The following is a 15,435-nucleotide window of genomic DNA, read 5'->3' as shown; positions in this document are numbered from 1 at the left end:
TTTACCCAGTTTCCAGGACCAGTGGTGCACCCGTGCCTCGGTAGCGCAGTAGGCAGCGCGTAAGTCTCATAATCTTAAGGTCGTGAGTTCGATCCTCACCCGGGGCATTTAATTTTCTGTGACTGATGGTGGCGCTGTTGCTAGGGCGCCAACGTAGTTCTTGTTTGTTATCCACAACTTTTCAACGCTTCAGCGGGAAAATGTTTACCTCCTGTTATTGCTACTTACAGCTTCCCTTTTCCTCTTCTCCCAGCAGAGCATGAAGCCAAAAGCATTGCTCTGCGGCGTTTGAGGTGCGCGCCTTGCCAGTCAGTCTGTGCAAAGATGCTCGCAAAGAGAGAAGGGCGCCGACGCGGCACTCGACACGAAATGCGACAAGCGACCGTACGAACGGTCGAACGAAACGGCCGCATCCGGTGTGGTCTAGTGGCTAGGATACCTGGCTTTTCACCCAGGAGGCCCGGGTTCGATTCCCGGTACCGGAACGGAATTTTTTCCACACGAGTCGTGACAAGTTTGAGCTGTCCGAGCGGCCGTTTCCCGTCCTGCTCGCAATATAGCTACTGTTTCGTGACCGTCAGCAGAATATAGACTAGGGAAGCAGACGCACGACGTCCATAGAAATGGTGTACGGCTTCATGCCACCAGTTTCCAGCGTAGGGCTGAGCAACTGCATCTGCTGGGGCCCGTTAGCTCAGTTGGTTAGAGCGTCGTGCTAATAACGCGAAGGTCGTGGGTTCGATCCCCCCACGGGCCACTGCTCTTTTACTACTACGAAAAGGCAGCGCCGATTTCAGCTGGCGAGTGTGATGACCAAAAGATCATCACCCTGCGTGGAAGTTGACAGAGGATCCGAACCCCGACTCGTCGGGAAGCGCTACATCATTCACTCGGCAATGGCCATAATATCTTGAATACACTGGTTCTCAACCGATAAAGAGAAAATGAAAGAAAATGTCCGATTGCCGATGCGCAACCACTTTGGCCCCTGTCAGTACTTGGGCGGGTGAGCGCATGGGAACACAGGGTACTATTGGCAGTTTTACTTCCTATTTTTGTTTCTCCTTAGTTTTCGGAGCTGCAGCCCGATTCGGTCAGGGAGACGCCACCGTGAAATGAAGGGGGCGTGCTGTGTGTCCATCGCCTAGCCTCACCTCTCTTTACCTCTCTCAGTCGTTTCTCGTGCTTGTCGTTTTGATATAGGCCGATTTGAGAGCGTCAGCTCTCGCGTCAGCCGAGCAAAGTCGAGACACACTAAGGGCTGGTATGCAGCGAGTAGGAGGCCGGAAAAACAATAATTTAAGAGCGCGTGGCAAAAGTACTCATACGCGAAATTAAAAGCCTGCTGCGGTGGCCGGGAATCGAACCCGGATCAACTGCTTGGAAGGCAACTATGCTGACCATTACACCACCACCGCACAAGCGAGCGCCCCGCCTCCGCGCTGTGTCGGCTTCCCGCCTGTCGGCAGCGGCCGAAGGTGATCGTACCTGGCAGGCGCATTTCGAGGTAGGCTAGGGGAGCACATCCAGACGCATTCGGACAGCGTATCCGCGCACATTTCGCATCCTTTGGCAAGAGTCGGCGCCGGCGAGGACCGCGTTCTGGCGGCATTTTTAAGCAGTGCAGTGCAGGATTCAGCGTCTGCAGCATCTTCTCCACAGAATGCTACGGCGCTTGACGGCAGTCCCACTTTCCCTTGAGACATCTGCTCGGGAAGCAGCGTGAAGTTGCCGCTGGCCCCAGCATCGGTGGTTCAGTGGTAGAATGCTCGCCTGCCACGCGGGCGGCCCGGGTTCGATTCCCGGCCGATGCATCATTTTGCTTTTCCCGCGATAATGCTGCCGTGTGGCTTGCGCGCTTGAGATGCACGATCCGCAAGAATATATAGCTGGATTCCCTTGAGAAGAACCGAGAACGCAGCACTCGCCGGTCCCCACTAGGACGCTCGCATGATGTTCTGCAGACTAGCGTCGGCTTGGCCTCACAAGTTGCTGTGTCCAGGTGCCTCCGAGGCACTGAGCTTTAACGACAAGGAGTGCTGCCTATCGTTGCAACAGCTGCAGCAACACCGCAATCAACTGGGCCGGCAGTGCGCGTGTAGCAACAGAACACGTTACCCAGGAAGTACAGTGTCTCTACGTCTAATATTGGGTACGGTATTTACCCAGTTTCCAGGACCAGTGGTGCACCCGTGCCTCGGTAGCGCAGTAGGCAGCGCGTAAGTCTCATAATCTTAAGGTCGTGAGTTCGATCCTCACCCGGGGCATTTAATTTTCTGTGACTGATGGTGGCGCTGTTGCTAGGGCGCCAACGTAGTTCTTGTTTGTTATCCACAACTTTTCAACGCTTCAGCGGGAAAATGTTTACCTCCTGTTATTGCTACTTACAGCTTCCCTTTTCCTCTTCTCCCAGCAGAGCATGAAGCCAAAAGCATTGCTCTGCGGCGTTTGAGGTGCGCGCCTTGCCAGTCAGTCTGTGCAAAGATGCTCGCAAAGAGAGAAGGGCGCCGACGCGGCACTCGACACGAAATGCGACAAGCGACCGTACGAACGGTCGAACGAAACGGCCGCATCCGGTGTGGTCTAGTGGCTAGGATACCTGGCTTTCACCCAGGAGGCCCGGGTTCGATTCCCGGTACCGGAACGGAATTTTTTCCACACGAGTCGTGACAAGTTTGAGCTGTCCGAGCGGCCGTTTCCCGTCCTGCTCGCAATATAGCTACTGTTTCGTGACCGTCAGCAGAATATAGACTAGGGAAGCAGACGCACGACGACCATAGAAATGGTGTACGGCTTCATGCCACCAGTTTCCAGCGTAGGGCTGAGCAACTGCATCTGCTGGGGCCCGTTAGCTCAGTTGGTTAGAGCGTCGTGCTAATAACGCGAAGGTCGTGGGTTCGATCCCCCCACGGGCCACTGCTCTTTTACTACTACGAAAAGGCAGCGCCGATTTCAGCTGGCGAGTGTGATGACCAAAAGATCATCACCCTGCGTGGAAGTTGACAGAGGATCCGAACCCGACTCGTCGGGAAGCGCTACATCATTCACTCGGCAATGGCCATAATATCTTGAATACACTGGTTCTCAACCGATAAAGAGAAAATGAAAGAAAATGTCCGATTGCCGATGCGCAACCACTTTGGCCCCTGTCAGTACTTGGGCGGGTGAGCGCATGGGAACACAGGGTACTATTGGCAGTTTTACTTCCTATTTTTGTTTCTCCTTAGTTTTCGGAGCTGCAGCCCGATTCGGTCAGGGAGACGCCACCGTGAAATGAAGGGGGCGTGCTGTGTGTCCATCGCCTAGCCTCACCTCTCTTTACCTCTCTCAGTCGTTTCTCGTGCTTGTCGTTTTGATATAGGCCGATTTGAGAGCGTCAGCTCTCGCGTCAGCCGAGCAAAGTCGAGACAAGTCGAGACACACTAAGGGCTGGTATGCAGCGAGTAGGAGGCCGGAAAAACAATAATTTAAGAGCGCGTGGCAAAAGTACTCATACGCGAAATTAAAAGCCTGCTGCGGTGGCCGGGAATCGAACCCGGATCAACTGCTTGGAAGGCAACTATGCTGACCATTACACCACCACCGCACAAGCGAGCGCCCCGCCTCCGCGCTGTGTCGGCTTCCCGCCTGTCGGCAGCGGCCGAAGGTGATCGTACCTGGCAGGCGCATTTCGAGGTAGGCTAGGGGAGCACATCCAGACGCATTCGGACAGCGTATCCGCGCACATTTCGCATCCTTTGGCAAGAGTCGGCGCCGGCGAGGACCGCGTTCTGGCGGCATTTTTAAGCAGTGCAGTGCAGGATTCAGCGTCTGCAGCATCTTCTCCACAGAATGCTACGGCGCTTGACGGCAGTCCCACTTTCCCTTGAGACATCTGCTCGGGAAGCAGCGTGAAGTTGCCGCTGGCCCCAGCATCGGTGGTTCAGTGGTAGAATGCTCGCCTGCCACGCGGGCGGCCCGGGTTCGATTCCCGGCCGATGCATCATTTTGCTTTTCCCGCGATAATGCTGCCGTGTGGCTTGCGCGCTTGAGATGCACGATCCGCAAGAATATATAGCTGGATTCCCTTGAGAAGAACCGAGAACGCAGCACTCGCCGGTCCCCACTAGGACGCTCGCATGATGTTCTGCAGACTAGCGTCGGCTTGGCCTCACAAGTTGCTGTGTCCAGGTGCCTCCGAGGCACTGAGCTTTAACGACAAGGAGTGCTGCCTATCGTTGCAACAGCTGCAGCAACACCGCAATCAACTGGGCCGGCAGTGCGCGTGTAGCAACAGAACACGTTACCCAGGAAGTACAGTGTCTCTACGTCTAATATTGGGTACGGTATTTACCCAGTTTCCAGGACCAGTGGTGCACCCGTGCCTCGGTAGCGCAGTAGGCAGCGCGTAAGTCTCATAATCTTAAGGTCGTGAGTTCGATCCTCACCCGGGGCATTTAATTTTCTGTGACTGATGGTGGCGCTGTTGCTAGGGCGCCAACGTAGTTCTTGTTTGTTATCCACAACTTTTCAACGCTTCAGCGGGAAAATGTTTACCTCCTGTTATTGCTACTTACAGCTTCCCTTTTCCTCTTCTCCCAGCAGAGCATGAAGCCAAAAGCATTGCTCTGCGGCGTTTGAGGTGCGCGCCTTGCCAGTCAGTCTGTGCAAAGATGCTCGCAAAGAGAGAAGGGCGCCGACGCGGCACTCGACACGAAATGCGACAAGCGACCGTACGAACGGTCGAACGAAACGGCCGCATCCGGTGTGGTCTAGTGGCTAGGATACCTGGCTTTCACCCAGGAGGCCCGGGTTCGATTCCCGGTACCGGAACGGAATTTTTTCCACACGAGTCGTGACAAGTTTGAGCTGTCCGAGCGGCCGTTTCCCGTCCTGCTCGCAATATAGCTACTGTTTCGTGACCGTCAGCAGAATATAGACTAGGGAAGCAGACGCACGACGACCATAGAAATGGTGTACGGCTTCATGCCACCAGTTTCCAGCGTAGGGCTGAGCAACTGCATCTGCTGGGGCCCGTTAGCTCAGTTGGTTAGAGCGTCGTGCTAATAACGCGAAGGTCGTGGGTTCGATCCCCCCACGGGCCACTGCTCTTTTACTACTACGAAAAGGCAGCGCCGATTTCAGCTGGCGAGTGTGATGACCAAAAGATCATCACCCTGCGTGGAAGTTGACAGAGGATCCGAACCCGACTCGTCGGGAAGCGCTACATCATTCACTCGGCAATGGCCATAATATCTTGAATACACTGGTTCTCAACCGATAAAGAGAAAATGAAAGAAAATGTCCGATTGCCGATGCGCAACCACTTTGGCCCCTGTCAGTACTTGGGCGGGTGAGCGCATGGGAACACAGGGTACTATTGGCAGTTTTACTTCCTATTTTTGTTTCTCCTTAGTTTTCGGAGCTGCAGCCCGATTCGGTCAGGGAGACGCCACCGTGAAATGAAGGGGGCGTGCTGTGTGTCCATCGCCTAGCCTCACCTCTCTTTACCTCTCTCAGTCGTTTCTCGTGCTTGTCGTTTTGATATAGGCCGATTTGAGAGCGTCAGCTCTCGCGTCAGCCGAGCAAAGTCGAGACAAGTCGAGACACACTAAGGGCTGGTATGCAGCGAGTAGGAGGCCGGAAAAACAATAATTTAAGAGCGCGTGGCAAAAGTACTCATACGCGAAATTAAAAGCCTGCTGCGGTGGCCGGGAATCGAACCCGGATCAACTGCTTGGAAGGCAACTATGCTGACCATTACACCACCACCGCACAAGCGAGCGCCCCGCCTCCGCGCTGTGTCGGCTTCCCGCCTGTCGGCAGCGGCCGAAGGTGATCGTACCTGGCAGGCGCATTTCGAGGTAGGCTAGGGGAGCACATCCAGACGCATTCGGACAGCGTATCCGCGCACATTTCGCATCCTTTGGCAAGAGTCGGCGCCGGCGAGGACCGCGTTCTGGCGGCATTTTTAAGCAGTGCAGTGCAGGATTCAGCGTCTGCAGCATCTTCTCCACAGAATGCTACGGCGCTTGACGGCAGTCCCACTTTCCCTTGAGACATCTGCTCGGGAAGCAGCGTGAAGTTGCCGCTGGCCCCAGCATCGGTGGTTCAGTGGTAGAATGCTCGCCTGCCACGCGGGCGGCCCGGGTTCGATTCCCGGCCGATGCATCATTTTGCTTTTCCCGCGATAATGCTGCCGTGTGGCTTGCGCGCTTGAGATGCACGATCCGCAAGAATATATAGCTGGATTCCCTTGAGAAGAACCGAGAACGCAGCACTCGCCGGTCCCCACTAGGACGCTCGCATGATGTTCTGCAGACTAGCGTCGGCTTGGCCTCACAAGTTGCTGTGTCCAGGTGCCTCCGAGGCACTGAGCTTTAACGACAAGGAGTGCTGCCTATCGTTGCAACAGCTGCAGCAACACCGCAATCAACTGGGCCGGCAGTGCGCGTGTAGCAACAGAACACGTTACCCAGGAAGTACAGTGTCTCTACGTCTAATATTGGGTACGGTATTTACCCAGTTTCCAGGACCAGTGGTGCACCCGTGCCTCGGTAGCGCAGTAGGCAGCGCGTAAGTCTCATAATCTTAAGGTCGTGAGTTCGATCCTCACCCGGGGCATTTAATTTTCTGTGACTGATGGTGGCGCTGTTGCTAGGGCGCCAACGTAGTTCTTGTTTGTTATCCACAACTTTTCAACGCTTCAGCGGGAAAATGTTTACCTCCTGTTATTGCTACTTACAGCTTCCCTTTTCCTCTTCTCCCAGCAGAGCATGAAGCCAAAAGCATTGCTCTGCGGCGTTTGAGGTGCGCGCCTTGCCAGTCAGTCTGTGCAAAGATGCTCGCAAAGAGAGAAGGGCGCCGACGCGGCACTCGACACGAAATGCGACAAGCGACCGTACGAACGGTCGAACGAAACGGCCGCATCCGGTGTGGTCTAGTGGCTAGGATACCTGGCTTTCACCCAGGAGGCCCGGGTTCGATTCCCGGTACCGGAACGGAATTTTTTCCACACGAGTCGTGACAAGTTTGAGCTGTCCGAGCGGCCGTTTCCCGTCCTGCTCGCAATATAGCTACTGTTTCGTGACCGTCAGCAGAATATAGACTAGGGAAGCAGACGCACGACGTCCATAGAAATGGTGTACGGCTTCATGCCACCAGTTTCCAGCGTAGGGCTGAGCAACTGCATCTGCTGGGGCCCGTTAGCTCAGTTGGTTAGAGCGTCGTGCTAATAACGCGAAGGTCGTGGGTTCGATCCCCCCACGGGCCACTGCTCTTTTACTACTACGAAAAGGCAGCGCCGATTTCAGCTGGCGAGTGTGATGACCAAAAGATCATCACCCTGCGTGGAAGTTGACAGAGGATCCGAACCCGACTCGTCGGGAAGCGCTACATCATTCACTCGGCAATGGCCATAATATCTTGAATACACTGGTTCTCAACCGATAAAGAGAAAATGAAAGAAAATGTCCGATTGCCGATGCGCAACCACTTTGGCCCCTGTCAGTACTTGGGCGGGTGAGCGCATGGGAACACAGGGTACTATTGGCAGTTTTACTTCCTATTTTTGTTTCTCCTTAGTTTTCGGAGCTGCAGCCCGATTCGGTCAGGGAGACGCCACCGTGAAATGAAGGGGGCGTGCTGTGTGTCCATCGCCTAGCCTCACCTCTCTTTACCTCTCTCAGTCGTTTCTCGTGCTTGTCGTTTTGATATAGGCCGATTTGAGAGCGTCAGCTCTCGCGTCAGCCGAGCAAAGTCGAGACAAGTCGAGACACACTAAGGGCTGGTATGCAGCGAGTAGGAGGCCGGAAAAACAATAATTTAAGAGCGCGTGGCAAAAGTACTCATACGCGAAATTAAAAGCCTGCTGCGGTGGCCGGGAATCGAACCCGGATCAACTGCTTGGAAGGCAACTATGCTGACCATTACACCACCACCGCACAAGCGAGCGCCCCGCCTCCGCGCTGTGTCGGCTTCCCGCCTGTCGGCAGCGGCCGAAGGTGATCGTACCTGGCAGGCGCATTTCGAGGTAGGCTAGGGGAGCACATCCAGACGCATTCGGACAGCGTATCCGCGCACATTTCGCATCCTTTGGCAAGAGTCGGCGCCGGCGAGGACCGCGTTCTGGCGGCATTTTTAAGCAGTGCAGTGCAGGATTCAGCGTCTGCAGCATCTTCTCCACAGAATGCTACGGCGCTTGACGGCAGTCCCACTTTCCCTTGAGACATCTGCTCGGGAAGCAGCGTGAAGTTGCCGCTGGCCCCAGCATCGGTGGTTCAGTGGTAGAATGCTCGCCTGCCACGCGGGCGGCCCGGGTTCGATTCCCGGCCGATGCATCATTTTGCTTTTCCCGCGATAATGCTGCCGTGTGGCTTGCGCGCTTGAGATGCACGATCCGCAAGAATATATAGCTGGATTCCCTTGAGAAGAACCGAGAACGCAGCACTCGCCGGTCCCCACTAGGACGCTCGCATGATGTTCTGCAGACTAGCGTCGGCTTGGCCTCACAAGTTGCTGTGTCCAGGTGCCTCCGAGGCACTGAGCTTTAACGACAAGGAGTGCTGCCTATCGTTGCAACAGCTGCAGCAACACCGCAATCAACTGGGCCGGCAGTGCGCGTGTAGCAACAGAACACGTTACCCAGGAAGTACAGTGTCTCTACGTCTAATATTGGGTACGGTATTTACCCAGTTTCCAGGACCAGTGGTGCACCCGTGCCTCGGTAGCGCAGTAGGCAGCGCGTAAGTCTCATAATCTTAAGGTCGTGAGTTCGATCCTCACCCGGGGCATTTAATTTTCTGTGACTGATGGTGGCGCTGTTGCTAGGGCGCCAACGTAGTTCTTGTTTGTTATCCACAACTTTTCAACGCTTCAGCGGGAAAATGTTTACCTCCTGTTATTGCTACTTACAGCTTCCCTTTTCCTCTTCTCCCAGCAGAGCATGAAGCCAAAAGCATTGCTCTGCGGCGTTTGAGGTGCGCGCCTTGCCAGTCAGTCTGTGCAAAGATGCTCGCAAAGAGAGAAGGGCGCCGACGCGGCACTCGACACGAAATGCGACAAGCGACCGTACGAACGGTCGAACGAAACGGCCGCATCCGGTGTGGTCTAGTGGCTAGGATACCTGGCTTTCACCCAGGAGGCCCGGGTTCGATTCCCGGTACCGGAACGGAATTTTTTCCACACGAGTCGTGACAAGTTTGAGCTGTCCGAGCGGCCGTTTCCCGTCCTGCTCGCAATATAGCTACTGTTTCGTGACCGTCAGCAGAATATAGACTAGGGAAGCAGACGCACGACGACCATAGAAATGGTGTACGGCTTCATGCCACCAGTTTCCAGCGTAGGGCTGAGCAACTGCATCTGCTGGGGCCCGTTAGCTCAGTTGGTTAGAGCGTCGTGCTAATAACGCGAAGGTCGTGGGTTCGATCCCCCCACGGGCCACTACTCTTTTACTACTACGAAAAGGCAGCGCCGATTTCAGCTGGCGAGTGTGATGACCAAAAGATCATCACCCTGCGTGGAAGTTGACAGAGGATCCGAACCCGACTCGTCGGGAAGCGCTACATCATTCACTCGGCAATGGCCATAATATCTTGAATACACTGGTTCTCAACCGATAAAGAGAAAATGAAAGAAAATGTCCGATTGCCGATGCGCAACCACTTTGGCCCCTGTCAGTACTTGGGCGGGTGAGCGCATGGGAACACAGGGTACTATTGGCAGTTTTACTTCCTATTTTTGTTTCTCCTTAGTTTTCGGAGCTGCAGCCCGATTCGGTCAGGGAGACGCCACCGTGAAATGAAGGGGGCGTGCTGTGTGTCCATCGCCTAGCCTCACCTCTCTTTACCTCTCTCAGTCGTTTCTCGTGCTTGTCGTTTTGATATAGGCCGATTTGAGAGCGTCAGCTCTCGCGTCAGCCGAGCAAAGTCGAGACAAGTCGAGACACACTAAGGGCTGGTATGCAGCGAGTAGGAGGCCGGAAAAACAATAATTTAAGAGCGCGTGGCAAAAGTACTCATACGCGAAATTAAAAGCCTGCTGCGGTGGCCGGGAATCGAACCCGGATCAACTGCTTGGAAGGCAACTATGCTGACCATTACACCACCACCGCACAAGCGAGCGCCCCGCCTCCGCGCTGTGTCGGCTTCCCGCCTGTCGGCAGCGGCCGAAGGTGATCGTACCTGGCAGGCGCATTTCGAGGTAGGCTAGGGGAGCACATCCAGACGCATTCGGACAGCGTATCCGCGCACATTTCGCATCCTTTGGCAAGAGTCGGCGCCGGCGAGGACCGCGTTCTGGCGGCATTTTTAAGCAGTGCAGTGCAGGATTCAGCGTCTGCAGCATCTTCTCCACAGAATGCTACGGCGCTTGACGGCAGTCCCACTTTCCCTTGAGACATCTGCTCGGGAAGCAGCGTGAAGTTGCCGCTGGCCCCAGCATCGGTGGTTCAGTGGTAGAATGCTCGCCTGCCACGCGGGCGGCCCGGGTTCGATTCCCGGCCGATGCATCATTTTGCTTTTCCCGCGATAATGCTGCCGTGTGGCTTGCGCGCTTGAGATGCACGATCCGCAAGAATATATAGCTGGATTCCCTTGAGAAGAACCGAGAACGCAGCACTCGCCGGTCCCCACTAGGACGCTCGCATGATGTTCTGCAGACTAGCGTCGGCTTGGCCTCACAAGTTGCTGTGTCCAGGTGCCTCCGAGGCACTGAGCTTTAACGACAAGGAGTGCTGCCTATCGTTGCAACAGCTGCAGCAACACCGCAATCAACTGGGCCGGCAGTGCGCGTGTAGCAACAGAACACGTTACCCAGGAAGTACAGTGTCTCTACGTCTAATATTGGGTACGGTATTTACCCAGTTTCCAGGACCAGTGGTGCACCCGTGCCTCGGTAGCGCAGTAGGCAGCGCGTAAGTCTCATAATCTTAAGGTCGTGAGTTCGATCCTCACCCGGGGCATTTAATTTTCTGTGACTGATGGTGGCGCTGTTGCTAGGGCGCCAACGTAGTTCTTGTTTGTTATCCACAACTTTTCAACGCTTCAGCGGGAAAATGTTTACCTCCTGTTATTGCTACTTACAGCTTCCCTTTTCCTCTTCTCCCAGCAGAGCATGAAGCCAAAAGCATTGCTCTGCGGCGTTTGAGGTGCGCGCCTTGCCAGTCAGTCTGTGCAAAGATGCTCGCAAAGAGAGAAGGGCGCCGACGCGGCACTCGACACGAAATGCGACAAGCGACCGTACGAACGGTCGAACGAAACGGCCGCATCCGGTGTGGTCTAGTGGCTAGGATACCTGGCTTTCACCCAGGAGGCCCGGGTTCGATTCCCGGTACCGGAACGGAATTTTTTCCACACGAGTCGTGACAAGTTTGAGCTGTCCGAGCGGCCGTTTCCCGTCCTGCTCGCAATATAGCTACTGTTTCGTGACCGTCAGCAGAATATAGACTAGGGAAGCAGACGCACGACGACCATAGAAATGGTGTACGGCTTCATGCCACCAGTTTCCAGCGTAGGGCTGAGCAACTGCATCTGCTGGGGCCCGTTAGCTCAGTTGGTTAGAGCGTCGTGCTAATAACGCGAAGGTCGTGGGTTCGATCCCCCCACGGGCCACTGCTCTTTTACTACTACGAAAAGGCAGCGCCGATTTCAGCTGGCGAGTGTGATGACCAAAAGATCATCACCCTGCGTGGAAGTTGACAGAGGATCCGAACCCGACTCGTCGGGAAGCGCTACATCATTCACTCGGCAATGGCCATAATATCTTGAATACACTGGTTCTCAACCGATAAAGAGAAAATGAAAGAAAATGTCCGATTGCCGATGCGCAACCACTTTGGCCCCTGTCAGTACTTGGGCGGGTGAGCGCATGGGAACACAGGGTACTATTGGCAGTTTTACTTCCTATTTTTGTTTCTCCTTAGTTTTCGGAGCTGCAGCCCGATTCGGTCAGGGAGACGCCACCGTGAAATGAAGGGGGCGTGCTGTGTGTCCATCGCCTAGCCTCACCTCTCTTTACCTCTCTCAGTCGTTTCTCGTGCTTGTCGTTTTGATATAGGCCGATTTGAGAGCGTCAGCTCTCGCGTCAGCCGAGCAAAGTCGAGACAAGTCGAGACACACTAAGGGCTGGTATGCAGCGAGTAGGAGGCCGGAAAAACAATAATTTAAGAGCGCGTGGCAAAAGTACTCATACGCGAAATTAAAAGCCTGCTGCGGTGGCCGGGAATCGAACCCGGATCAACTGCTTGGAAGGCAACTATGCTGACCATTACACCACCACCGCACAAGCGAGCGCCCCGCCTCCGCGCTGTGTCGGCTTCCCGCCTGTCGGCAGCGGCCGAAGGTGATCGTACCTGGCAGGCGCATTTCGAGGTAGGCTAGGGGAGCACATCCAGACGCATTCGGACAGCGTATCCGCGCACATTTCGCATCCTTTGGCAAGAGTCGGCGCCGGCGAGGACCGCGTTCTGGCGGCATTTTTAAGCAGTGCAGTGCAGGATTCAGCGTCTGCAGCATCTTCTCCACAGAATGCTACGGCGCTTGACGGCAGTCCCACTTTCCCTTGAGACATCTGCTCGGGAAGCAGCGTGAAGTTGCCGCTGGCCCCAGCATCGGTGGTTCAGTGGTAGAATGCTCGCCTGCCACGCGGGCGGCCCGGGTTCGATTCCCGGCCGATGCATCATTTTGCTTTTCCCGCGATAATGCTGCCGTGTGGCTTGCGCGCTTGAGATGCACGATCCGCAAGAATATATAGCTGGATTCCCTTGAGAAGAACCGAGAACGCAGCACTCGCCGGTCCCCACTAGGACGCTCGCATGATGTTCTGCAGACTAGCGTCGGCTTGGCCTCACAAGTTGCTGTGTCCAGGTGCCTCCGAGGCACTGAGCTTTAACGACAAGGAGTGCTGCCTATCGTTGCAACAGCTGCAGCAACACCGCAATCAACTGGGCCGGCAGTGCGCGTGTAGCAACAGAACACGTTACCCAGGAAGTACAGTGTCTCTACGTCTAATATTGGGTACGGTATTTACCCAGTTTCCAGGACCAGTGGTGCACCCGTGCCTCGGTAGCGCAGTAGGCAGCGCGTAAGTCTCATAATCTTAAGGTCGTGAGTTCGATCCTCACCCGGGGCATTTAATTTTCTGTGACTGATGGTGGCGCTGTTGCTAGGGCGCCAACGTAGTTCTTGTTTGTTATCCACAACTTTTCAACGCTTCAGCGGGAAAATGTTTACCTCCTGTTATTGCTACTTACAGCTTCCCTTTTCCTCTTCTCCCAGCAGAGCATGAAGCCAAAAGCATTGCTCTGCGGCGTTTGAGGTGCGCGCCTTGCCAGTCAGTCTGTGCAAAGATGCTCGCAAAGAGAGAAGGGCGCCGACGCGGCACTCGACACGAAATGCGACAAGCGACCGTACGAACGGTCGAACGAAACGGCCGCATCCGGTGTGGTCTAGTGGCTAGGATACCTGGCTTTCACCCAGGAGGCCCGGGTTCGATTCCCGGTACCGGAACGGAATTTTTTCCACACGAGTCGTGACAAGTTTGAGCTGTCCGAGCGGCCGTTTCCCGTCCTGCTCGCAATATAGCTACTGTTTCGTGACCGTCAGCAGAATATAGACTAGGGAAGCAGACGCACGACGACCATAGAAATGGTGTACGGCTTCATGCCACCAGTTTCCAGCGTAGGGCTGAGCAACTGCATCTGCTGGGGCCCGTTAGCTCAGTTGGTTAGAGCGTCGTGCTAATAACGCGAAGGTCGTGGGTTCGATCCCCCCACGGGCCACTGCTCTTTTACTACTACGAAAAGGCAGCGCCGATTTCAGCTGGCGAGTGTGATGACCAAAAGATCATCACCCTGCGTGGAAGTTGACAGAGGATCCGAACCCGACTCGTCGGGAAGCGCTACATCATTCACTCGGCAATGGCCATAATATCTTGAATACACTGGTTCTCAACCGATAAAGAGAAAATGAAAGAAAATGTCCGATTGCCGATGCGCAACCACTTTGGCCCCTGTCAGTACTTGGGCGGGTGAGCGCATGGGAACACAGGGTACTATTGGCAGTTTTACTTCCTATTTTTGTTTCTCCTTAGTTTTCGGAGCTGCAGCCCGATTCGGTCAGGGAGACGCCACCGTGAAATGAAGGGGGCGTGCTGTGTGTCCATCGCCTAGCCTCACCTCTCTTTACCTCTCTCAGTCGTTTCTCGTGCTTGTCGTTTTGATATAGGCCGATTTGAGAGCGTCAGCTCTCGCGTCAGCCGAGCAAAGTCGAGACAAGTCGAGACACACTAAGGGCTGGTATGCAGCGAGTAGGAGGCCGGAAAAACAATAATTTAAGAGCGCGTGGCAAAAGTACTCATACGCGAAATTAAAAGCCTGCTGCGGTGGCCGGGAATCGAACCCGGATCAACTGCTTGGAAGGCAACTATGCTGACCATTACACCACCACCGCACAAGCGAGCGCCCCGCCTCCGCGCTGTGTCGGCTTCCCGCCTGTCGGCAGCGGCCGAAGGTGATCGTACCTGGCAGGCGCATTTCGAGGTAGGCTAGGGGAGCACATCCAGACGCATTCGGACAGCGTATCCGCGCACATTTCGCATCCTTTGGCAAGAGTCGGCGCCGGCGAGGACCGCGTTCTGGCGGCATTTTTAAGCAGTGCAGTGCAGGATTCAGCGTCTGCAGCATCTTCTCCACAGAATGCTACGGCGCTTGACGGCAGTCCCACTTTCCCTTGAGACATCTGCTCGGGAAGCAGCGTGAAGTTGCCGCTGGCCCCAGCATCGGTGGTTCAGTGGTAGAATGCTCGCCTGCCACGCGGGCGGCCCGGGTTCGATTCCCGGCCGATGCATCATTTTGCTTTTCCCGCGATAATGCTGCCGTGTGGCTTGCGCGCTTGAGATGCACGATCCGCAAGAATATATAGCTGGATTCCCTTGAGAAGAACCGAGAACGCAGCACTCGCCGGTCCCCACTAGGACGCTCGCATGATGTTCTGCAGACTAGCGTCGGCTTGGCCTCACAAGTTGCTGTGTCCAGGTGCCTCCGAGGCACTGAGCTTTAACGACAAGGAGTGCTGCCTATCGTTGCAACAGCTGCAGCAACACCGCAATCAACTGGGCCGGCAGTGCGCGTGTAGCAACAGAACACGTTACCCAGGAAGTACAGTGTCTCTACGTCTAATATTGGGTACGGTATTTACCCAGTTTCCAGGACCAGTGGTGCACCCGTGCCTCGGTAGCGCAGTAGGCAGCGCGTAAGTCTCATAATCTTAAGGTCGTGAGTTCGATCCTCACCCGGGGCATTTAATTTTCTGTGACTGATGGTGGCGCTGTTGCTAGGGCGCCAACGTAGTTCTTGTTTGTTATCCACAACTTTTCAACGCTTCAGCGGGAAAATGTTTACCTCCTGTTATTGCTACTTACAGCTTCCCTTTTCCTCTTCTCCCAGCAGAGCATGAAGCC

General features: G+C 55.0%; 35 non-coding genes across 35 annotated transcripts; 28 read left to right on the top strand and 7 right to left on the bottom strand.

Annotated features, from left to right (window-relative positions):
• The first annotated feature begins 34 nt into the window (after positions 1-34).
• Trnam-cau lies at positions 35-107 on the top strand. The gene has a single exon. It is a non-coding gene; the product is annotated as a tRNA-Met (tRNA).
• Positions 108-683: 576 nt separating this feature from the next.
• On the top strand, positions 684-757 carry Trnai-aau. Its single transcript has one exon. It is a non-coding gene; the product is annotated as a tRNA-Ile (tRNA).
• Positions 758-1,346: 589 nt separating this feature from the next.
• On the bottom strand, positions 1,347-1,418 carry Trnag-ucc. The gene has a single exon. It is a non-coding gene; the product is annotated as a tRNA-Gly (tRNA).
• A 325-nt stretch (positions 1,419-1,743) lies between these two features.
• Trnag-gcc lies at positions 1,744-1,814 on the top strand. The gene has a single exon. It is a non-coding gene; the product is annotated as a tRNA-Gly (tRNA).
• Positions 1,815-2,194: 380 nt separating this feature from the next.
• Positions 2,195-2,267, top strand: Trnam-cau. Its single transcript has one exon. It is a non-coding gene; the product is annotated as a tRNA-Met (tRNA).
• Positions 2,268-2,572: 305 nt separating this feature from the next.
• Trnae-uuc lies at positions 2,573-2,644 on the top strand. The gene has a single exon. It is a non-coding gene; the product is annotated as a tRNA-Glu (tRNA).
• A 198-nt stretch (positions 2,645-2,842) lies between these two features.
• On the top strand, positions 2,843-2,916 carry Trnai-aau. The gene has a single exon. It is a non-coding gene; the product is annotated as a tRNA-Ile (tRNA).
• A 598-nt stretch (positions 2,917-3,514) lies between these two features.
• On the bottom strand, positions 3,515-3,586 carry Trnag-ucc. Its single transcript has one exon. It is a non-coding gene; the product is annotated as a tRNA-Gly (tRNA).
• Positions 3,587-3,911: 325 nt separating this feature from the next.
• On the top strand, positions 3,912-3,982 carry Trnag-gcc. Its single transcript has one exon. It is a non-coding gene; the product is annotated as a tRNA-Gly (tRNA).
• A 380-nt stretch (positions 3,983-4,362) lies between these two features.
• Trnam-cau lies at positions 4,363-4,435 on the top strand. The gene has a single exon. It is a non-coding gene; the product is annotated as a tRNA-Met (tRNA).
• A 305-nt stretch (positions 4,436-4,740) lies between these two features.
• Trnae-uuc lies at positions 4,741-4,812 on the top strand. Its single transcript has one exon. It is a non-coding gene; the product is annotated as a tRNA-Glu (tRNA).
• Positions 4,813-5,010: 198 nt separating this feature from the next.
• Positions 5,011-5,084, top strand: Trnai-aau. Its single transcript has one exon. It is a non-coding gene; the product is annotated as a tRNA-Ile (tRNA).
• Positions 5,085-5,682: 598 nt separating this feature from the next.
• On the bottom strand, positions 5,683-5,754 carry Trnag-ucc. Its single transcript has one exon. It is a non-coding gene; the product is annotated as a tRNA-Gly (tRNA).
• Positions 5,755-6,079: 325 nt separating this feature from the next.
• Trnag-gcc lies at positions 6,080-6,150 on the top strand. Its single transcript has one exon. It is a non-coding gene; the product is annotated as a tRNA-Gly (tRNA).
• Positions 6,151-6,530: 380 nt separating this feature from the next.
• On the top strand, positions 6,531-6,603 carry Trnam-cau. The gene has a single exon. It is a non-coding gene; the product is annotated as a tRNA-Met (tRNA).
• Positions 6,604-6,908: 305 nt separating this feature from the next.
• Trnae-uuc lies at positions 6,909-6,980 on the top strand. Its single transcript has one exon. It is a non-coding gene; the product is annotated as a tRNA-Glu (tRNA).
• A 198-nt stretch (positions 6,981-7,178) lies between these two features.
• On the top strand, positions 7,179-7,252 carry Trnai-aau. The gene has a single exon. It is a non-coding gene; the product is annotated as a tRNA-Ile (tRNA).
• A 598-nt stretch (positions 7,253-7,850) lies between these two features.
• Trnag-ucc lies at positions 7,851-7,922 on the bottom strand. Its single transcript has one exon. It is a non-coding gene; the product is annotated as a tRNA-Gly (tRNA).
• Positions 7,923-8,247: 325 nt separating this feature from the next.
• On the top strand, positions 8,248-8,318 carry Trnag-gcc. The gene has a single exon. It is a non-coding gene; the product is annotated as a tRNA-Gly (tRNA).
• Positions 8,319-8,698: 380 nt separating this feature from the next.
• Trnam-cau lies at positions 8,699-8,771 on the top strand. Its single transcript has one exon. It is a non-coding gene; the product is annotated as a tRNA-Met (tRNA).
• Positions 8,772-9,076: 305 nt separating this feature from the next.
• Positions 9,077-9,148, top strand: Trnae-uuc. The gene has a single exon. It is a non-coding gene; the product is annotated as a tRNA-Glu (tRNA).
• Positions 9,149-9,346: 198 nt separating this feature from the next.
• Positions 9,347-9,420, top strand: Trnai-aau. The gene has a single exon. It is a non-coding gene; the product is annotated as a tRNA-Ile (tRNA).
• Positions 9,421-10,018: 598 nt separating this feature from the next.
• On the bottom strand, positions 10,019-10,090 carry Trnag-ucc. The gene has a single exon. It is a non-coding gene; the product is annotated as a tRNA-Gly (tRNA).
• Positions 10,091-10,415: 325 nt separating this feature from the next.
• Trnag-gcc lies at positions 10,416-10,486 on the top strand. The gene has a single exon. It is a non-coding gene; the product is annotated as a tRNA-Gly (tRNA).
• Positions 10,487-10,866: 380 nt separating this feature from the next.
• Positions 10,867-10,939, top strand: Trnam-cau. The gene has a single exon. It is a non-coding gene; the product is annotated as a tRNA-Met (tRNA).
• Positions 10,940-11,244: 305 nt separating this feature from the next.
• Trnae-uuc lies at positions 11,245-11,316 on the top strand. Its single transcript has one exon. It is a non-coding gene; the product is annotated as a tRNA-Glu (tRNA).
• Positions 11,317-11,514: 198 nt separating this feature from the next.
• Positions 11,515-11,588, top strand: Trnai-aau. Its single transcript has one exon. It is a non-coding gene; the product is annotated as a tRNA-Ile (tRNA).
• Positions 11,589-12,186: 598 nt separating this feature from the next.
• Positions 12,187-12,258, bottom strand: Trnag-ucc. Its single transcript has one exon. It is a non-coding gene; the product is annotated as a tRNA-Gly (tRNA).
• Positions 12,259-12,583: 325 nt separating this feature from the next.
• Trnag-gcc lies at positions 12,584-12,654 on the top strand. The gene has a single exon. It is a non-coding gene; the product is annotated as a tRNA-Gly (tRNA).
• A 380-nt stretch (positions 12,655-13,034) lies between these two features.
• Positions 13,035-13,107, top strand: Trnam-cau. Its single transcript has one exon. It is a non-coding gene; the product is annotated as a tRNA-Met (tRNA).
• Positions 13,108-13,412: 305 nt separating this feature from the next.
• On the top strand, positions 13,413-13,484 carry Trnae-uuc. Its single transcript has one exon. It is a non-coding gene; the product is annotated as a tRNA-Glu (tRNA).
• A 198-nt stretch (positions 13,485-13,682) lies between these two features.
• On the top strand, positions 13,683-13,756 carry Trnai-aau. The gene has a single exon. It is a non-coding gene; the product is annotated as a tRNA-Ile (tRNA).
• Positions 13,757-14,354: 598 nt separating this feature from the next.
• Positions 14,355-14,426, bottom strand: Trnag-ucc. Its single transcript has one exon. It is a non-coding gene; the product is annotated as a tRNA-Gly (tRNA).
• A 325-nt stretch (positions 14,427-14,751) lies between these two features.
• Positions 14,752-14,822, top strand: Trnag-gcc. The gene has a single exon. It is a non-coding gene; the product is annotated as a tRNA-Gly (tRNA).
• Positions 14,823-15,202: 380 nt separating this feature from the next.
• Trnam-cau lies at positions 15,203-15,275 on the top strand. The gene has a single exon. It is a non-coding gene; the product is annotated as a tRNA-Met (tRNA).
• Positions 15,276-15,435: the final 160 nt, after the last annotated feature.

The sequence above is a fragment of the Schistocerca piceifrons genome, unplaced genomic scaffold (assembly GCF_021461385.2).
Source record: "Schistocerca piceifrons isolate TAMUIC-IGC-003096 unplaced genomic scaffold, iqSchPice1.1 HiC_scaffold_90, whole genome shotgun sequence".
NCBI lineage: Eukaryota > Metazoa > Arthropoda > Insecta > Orthoptera > Acrididae > Schistocerca > Schistocerca piceifrons.
The sequence above is the reverse complement of the archived record's forward strand: the minus strand, read 5'-3'. Positions and strand labels throughout refer to the sequence as shown.